At 43.1% G+C, this 6,191-nt stretch overlaps 1 pseudogene; it reads right to left on the bottom strand.

The window, feature by feature from the left end:
- Nucleotides 1–586: 586 nt before the first annotated feature.
- On the bottom strand, nt 587–793 carry LOC142264315 (U2 spliceosomal RNA; annotated as a pseudogene).
- Between the last annotated feature and the right edge of the window lie 5,398 nt (nt 794–6,191).

The following is a 6,191-nucleotide window of genomic DNA, read 5'->3' as shown; positions in this document are numbered from 1 at the left end:
AAGGCTACATCTGGAATATGGGAACCAGTTTTGGGCTCCACATTTTAATAAGGACATTCAGAAGTTAGAGTCAGTTCAAAGGTGGGCAACTAGACTACTACAAGGAATGGAAGGCCTCCCATATGATGACAAGTTGAAAAAGTTATTAAGTGATTATTGGCTGCAATGGGGCTTTCTGGCTGGTGCCAGCCTCTCTTCTTAGCACACAGGAACCACAATCCCTACACCATGCTTCAATGGATTCTCTCATCCCAGCCCAGTAAAACTACATATTTTACACAGTCATAAGCAGCCAAAAGGGATCTATTCTATTCAATTGCAAATGATCTAGATAAGACTGAGAATAAGATACTGCACGGGACATAGCAGAGTTGGTCAAGTTGAGTGGAGATGAGTTTGCTATTTGGCACAGCTTTTTGCATCAATAAAGCAAGTAAAAGGTGTGAAAGATAAAAAAAAGGGTGAAAGTGTGAAAAGTGAATTGGCCAAATTGAGGTGCATATAAAGTTTTTGCTTTCTTTCAATTCACTAATGGGGCTCATTTGAATCAGGTGAATTGAGTTCTGCTTTTGGAAACTGGGTTAAGAAGGGGTGCACCGGTCCTGGAGGTACTGCAATACCAGGTCAATGCGTGGAGTGGACAGAGCAAGATTTTTTCCATCTCCTTGTTCTAAAAATCCATTTAATATATGGTCCCCAGAGAGGGGACGTATCAGATATTAAACTGATAAGAACAGATTTAATTTTTTTTTTTTTCTGTTTATCAGTAGGACTTCAAAATAACAAAGGTGATCGCCTCCCGTTGCCTGGGAACCGTCCAGGCACAAGAGGGCTATGTGTCACCAGAAGGCGCACACACTTCCTCAAGGCTGGCAGACGTGCAATCCCAGGCACCTTCCAGTACCGACCAAGGTAGCGTCCTCCGAAACTACACTTGATCTTAGCCAAAAGGCCGAGAAGCTATAACCCGAATTGGTTACGGCCTTGAGTGGCACCCTGGCCTATACCGGACACATCTTAGGGAGAGGGAGACAAACCCACGCCTACAGAAGACATTTTGTCACCCAAGCCAACCCTTGAAAAGGCTGTTTTGCAGAGCAAAAACAAGAAGAATGGTGCTTTTTGCAGCCGCCGCCCACTGCAATGAATCTGAATAACTCCTCCTTTTGGACACAAGCACCTCCCCTCCCCCTTGCAGTCTTTCCAATTCATGATACAAAAAGACGGACGGACAGGACAGGACAGGACAGGCTGCCTGACTTTCCGTCACTGCCACCCTTTGCCATCCTTGCCCGTAGAAAGCCCTTTCATCATCCCCAAACCCTAATCTTTTCCCTTCCCTTCCCAGATGCGTCTCACTCCCTTTCATTAGGAAGTGAGCGCAGCCTTTTCTCCATTCTGCACATGCGCGACGTTAAACACAAATGCGCAGGCGTGCGTTCCATTACCCTCACTGCATTCCACTCCCATACAGGAAGTGGGCGCAGCTATTACTACGGTCGCACATAAAAGAACCCACGGCCACCACTGCACATAGCTGACTCCACCACAGGACACCCACTTCTACACCAACGCAGGTAAGACAGGATCGGCACCTCTATGCTCCCGTTACAATCAGGCTCAGTCACCATGTGATAACGCTCTCAACTCTTTAGTTGCAGGCTCCCCTTGCTTCACCTCCACTGGCTGTGCTGCCATTTCCTCTCCCACCTGGAAGGTATACTTTATTCCACTATTTTCCTGTTTCTCTCTTCCCCCTTTTCCCATAACCTACTTTTATCTGCATTTGTGGGGTATCTATATGCTATTTACATCATAGTTTTATTCATTAATATGGAAGGGAAGAGTGCCCATGAGAGTGTTGAACTGCGGAGAGCAAGAGATTAAGCTGCTCCGATTTGCCACCATTGATAAGCTGTTCTCAGTAGATACACATGCTATCCAAACAGCAGCATCCACCATTGCTTCAGCCCACCCATTCAGTGACAGCTCACCAAGTCAGCCAGAGGAGTGGTGTAAGGAATTACACGTAGGCACTGACTCCACACCTTCACATCACAAGAAGGGGGTCTACAGGCTAGTGCAAGAATACGAGCAAGTCTTCAGCAAACATCCGCTAGACTTTTGAAGAATAAAAGGGGTCAAACACTACATCCCCACAAGTGCACACCCACCCATCAAAGAGAGATATAAGCCAAAACTACCTGCACATTACCAGTGTACCAAGGACATGTTGAGCAACATGAAGGAGGCTGGGGTTATCCGTGACAGTTGTAGCCTCTGGGCAGCTCCGTTGGTCCTGTTAAAGAAGAAGGACAGCACCACTCCCCTGTATTGAGGAATAGCTAGCTGCATTGAGAACTGCAAATTATTTTTCTACCCTTGATCTCACTAGTCGCTATTGGCAAGTGTCCGTTGCTGAGGCAGACCGGGAGAAGACCGCCTTTGCCACCCCGATGGGTCTCTGCGAGTTCAAAAGCATGCCCTTCGAGCTGTGCAATTTGCCAGGAACCTTCCAGAGGCTGATGGAATGCTGCTTGGGACACCGAAACTTTGAAACGGTACTGCTATACCTTTATGATGTTATTGTTTATTCTAAAGCAAACAAGATTTTAGGGTGTATAAAAAGGGAGATTAGATCCGGTGATCCCAACGTATTGTTACCCCTCTATAAATCACTTGTAAGGCCACATCTGGAATATGGGGTAAAGTCCTGAGCAGGTTGATAACCATTGGTTTGAGCATGGTAGGGTGTAGTGCGCATCTTCCTGCATCGGTAAAAGCTGCAGAAGTCCTTGAAGATTTCCGCTTCAAAGGCTGTGCCTTGATCTGTGAGGACTCTCTCTGAGTAGCCATGAGGTCTGCATAAGTGTGCTTGGAAGACCTTCGCTGCAGTATGGGCCATTAGATCTTTGACTTGTACCACAACCATAAATCTCGAGTAGTTGTCTACCATCGTAAGTGCATACGTGAGCTCGCCTCGATATTCTGCAACAAAACTCCCTTTTTCGATTTCAGTTTCAGCAAACACTCCTCTTCCTGTAGAAAATATTTATCATTACCTAAGACAGTCATTCTAATGCATGACAATATTAAGGCAATTTAGTTAAAACTTGTTTTAACTCACCTTTAAGGGGATTGATGTATTTCATGGTCAATCCAGGTTTGTCAGTGATGGCACTGACATAATGTATGGCGTCTTTTTCGGGCGTTATCCTTTGCCTTTTCATTGTGAAAATCCAGTTGCCTATATCAAAGCAAATTCTACTACTTGTAAAGTATGCAGAAAATGAAATGTAGAACATATAACATCAACTGCTTAGGAACGCATCATAGGTTAGTACTTAAAAGGATATTGTCATGTTCTAGTCATAATGCAAGCTGGACATTTTTCATGTTACCCTGTAATCGCCGGCCTGTTCTAATGCTCACAAGCCAAGATATAGGCTCAGCTGCTAAGGCTTCCCTCTGCCTTCTGAATGAAACTTGAATATGTCTGGGTCACTGTGTATATAGCAGGTGCTCAGAAAAAATAACAGTCAATTCAATAGAAATAGCTCTGGCACACTATAGTGATCAATAACGTAAGAAAAGAACTCTTGGAATGCTGAAAATTCTTTATTTGTGCAAAAGGATAATTCATCCAACGTTTCGACCTTGTTTTTAGGTCTTTATCAAGGATAAAGTTATCTAAGATCATAAAGGGTTACAAAACCATATAAACACGTAATTAGTACATAGTACAACATAACAGTACAATATATTGCTACTTGAGAGTACAATGGGTCAAATGACCATGATGCACATACAAAAAATTTTTCCAAAGCCATAGTGAAAACATTTGTACTGAGGAAAGAAAATTTCCACATGACCTATCTGGAGAAACATTCTGGATCAAACAACCAAAAATAGTCAAGCAGGTAAATACACACCTATATGGATAACAGGATGATATGTGTTCAATTGTATAGCGTCATTGCCATTAAGGTACAAATGGAAAACTTGCAATCCTATATAGTGAAGGAAATGAACACATATCATATCAAAGAACACAGGAACATGGGTGTGAGAAAAACCTCAATGTTTATACTTTGTTCTTTATAATGGTGTGAACATGTATATGTCTCAGTACCTTATGCACTTGAGAATTCTAGTGAGTAGATCATGAAAGCCTATTTCAGAACTGGAATCGGTAAATAATTGTAGGTGGAATCTAAATGAAAAGATGGTACAAGTGTTATCATGACACGTGGGCTATAACACAATGGACCGTGTGACAAAGAAGAAAGGAGAGAAAGAAGAGGAAGAAAATGCAACTACCTGTAACATTACGTGATAGTCACTGGTAAGTATCACTTGACAATTCAAATGAAAAAGGATTCCTTTATTAAAGGGTTCTCAGTCGCCTCAGGATCATGAAATACTAGGGTAAATGATATGAGAATGGGTAAGAAGCACCACTAAAGGAAATATGAGATGCAGGACATATATCTATAAACCCCTGAACTACATGATAGAAATAAAAAGAAGAAAAAAGAAAAAAAAGAAGAAAGAAGAAGAACACATAGAATGCGGAAAGAGAATGGGTACAACTACCTGAGTTACTGCAGGGAGGCCCCTGGTTGGTATTGTGAGGGTTAGTGGAATTCCTTCACTGAAGGGTTCTCAGTTGCCTCAGGTTCGTGAAAAATGCTATAGACAAATAATGCCCGGAGAAAAGGGGTTCATATACAGCGAATAATGGTAATACAAGGTACATGTGTCACATGTAATAGTATATATATATATATATTGTACTAAGCTCTACACCAGAAATAGAAAGTAGTCCCTCTGCCTTCTGTCTAGGTGCCCTGAGTTATGTCCTGTAAACTGTCACAGGGACCCAGACACACATGTGTAGTAGGGGAATATCCCTGCTGAGATGCCAGTGCTAGAGCACTCGTTTGCTGTGGAGTTGAACGCTATGTGAGCAGTTCTTACCTTCAATGAGCAGAAGTCTCTTTTTTCAGATTTCAATATCTCTGTGGGTATCTGGCAGAAATATGGAATACTCTTTACTGCTAAGACCCTGTACACCACTCCCACTAAAGGGGGCTTTACACGCTGCGACATCGCTAATGCGGAGTCGTTGGGGTCACGGAATTTGTGACGCACATCCGGCCGCATTAGCGATGTTGCTGCGTGTGACACCGATGAGCGATTTTGCATCGCTGCAAAAACGTGCAAAATCGCTCATCGGTGACATGGGTCTCCATTCTCGATTATCGTTACTGCAGCAGTAACGATGTAGTTCGTCGCTCCTGCGGCAGCACACATCGCTCCGTGTGACACCGCAGAAACGAGGAACCTCTCCTTACCTGCCTCCCAGCCGCTATGAGGAAGGAAGGAGGTGGGCGGGATGTTCCGGCCACTCATCTCCGCCCCTCCGCTGCTATTGGGCGGTCGCTCAGTGACGTCGCTGTGACGCCGCACGGACCGCCCCCTTAGAAAGGAGGCGGTTCGCCGGTCACAGCGACGTCGCCGGGCAGGTAAGTATGTGTGACGGGTCTGGTCGGTGTTGTGCAGCATGGGCAGCGATTTGCCCGTGTCGCGCAACAGATGGGGGCGGGTATCCACACTAGCGATATCGGGACCGATATCGCAGTGTGTAAAGTAGCCTTTAATAAACTGTGTAAAGGATTTTAAGTAAAAATCCACAATAAACCAGCGCTAGATGGGTTTTTATAATTTTATTAATAGACCACAAATAAAAAATTTTTTGCTATCCTTGTTTCAAGACAGAGTATTTGATAATATACAATACACTGATTATTACTAAAACCAAGGACCACATAAAACAAGGACCACATAAAATAAAAAATGAAAGTAATGAGAATAAAATTCTTTTGTATAACCAATTAACTTCGAGGTGATACAATATTCACATTGATTTAGTTTTACCAGTCTAATGTAATGCCCCGGCCGGTGGCATATATTTTGTTTGGTTAATAATTTAGACTTATACAATGAAAGATGTACTATACCACCCCTGGCTAACTTACAAGTTTTAAGTTGTACAATATTTATGTACAAGTTTGCGACGTTATATTCATATATAGGAAGGCAAACAATATTGGCAATTTAGTGGCACCCACCATACGTAATCTTACAGCACCTAATAAGGGAGGATTATTTGGCCTGAAAGGTTTTTT

This window comes from Anomaloglossus baeobatrachus, unplaced genomic scaffold (assembly GCF_048569485.1).
Source record: "Anomaloglossus baeobatrachus isolate aAnoBae1 unplaced genomic scaffold, aAnoBae1.hap1 Scaffold_265, whole genome shotgun sequence".
Lineage (NCBI taxonomy): Eukaryota > Metazoa > Chordata > Amphibia > Anura > Aromobatidae > Anomaloglossus > Anomaloglossus baeobatrachus.
This window is presented reverse-complemented; position numbering and strand designations above follow the sequence as displayed.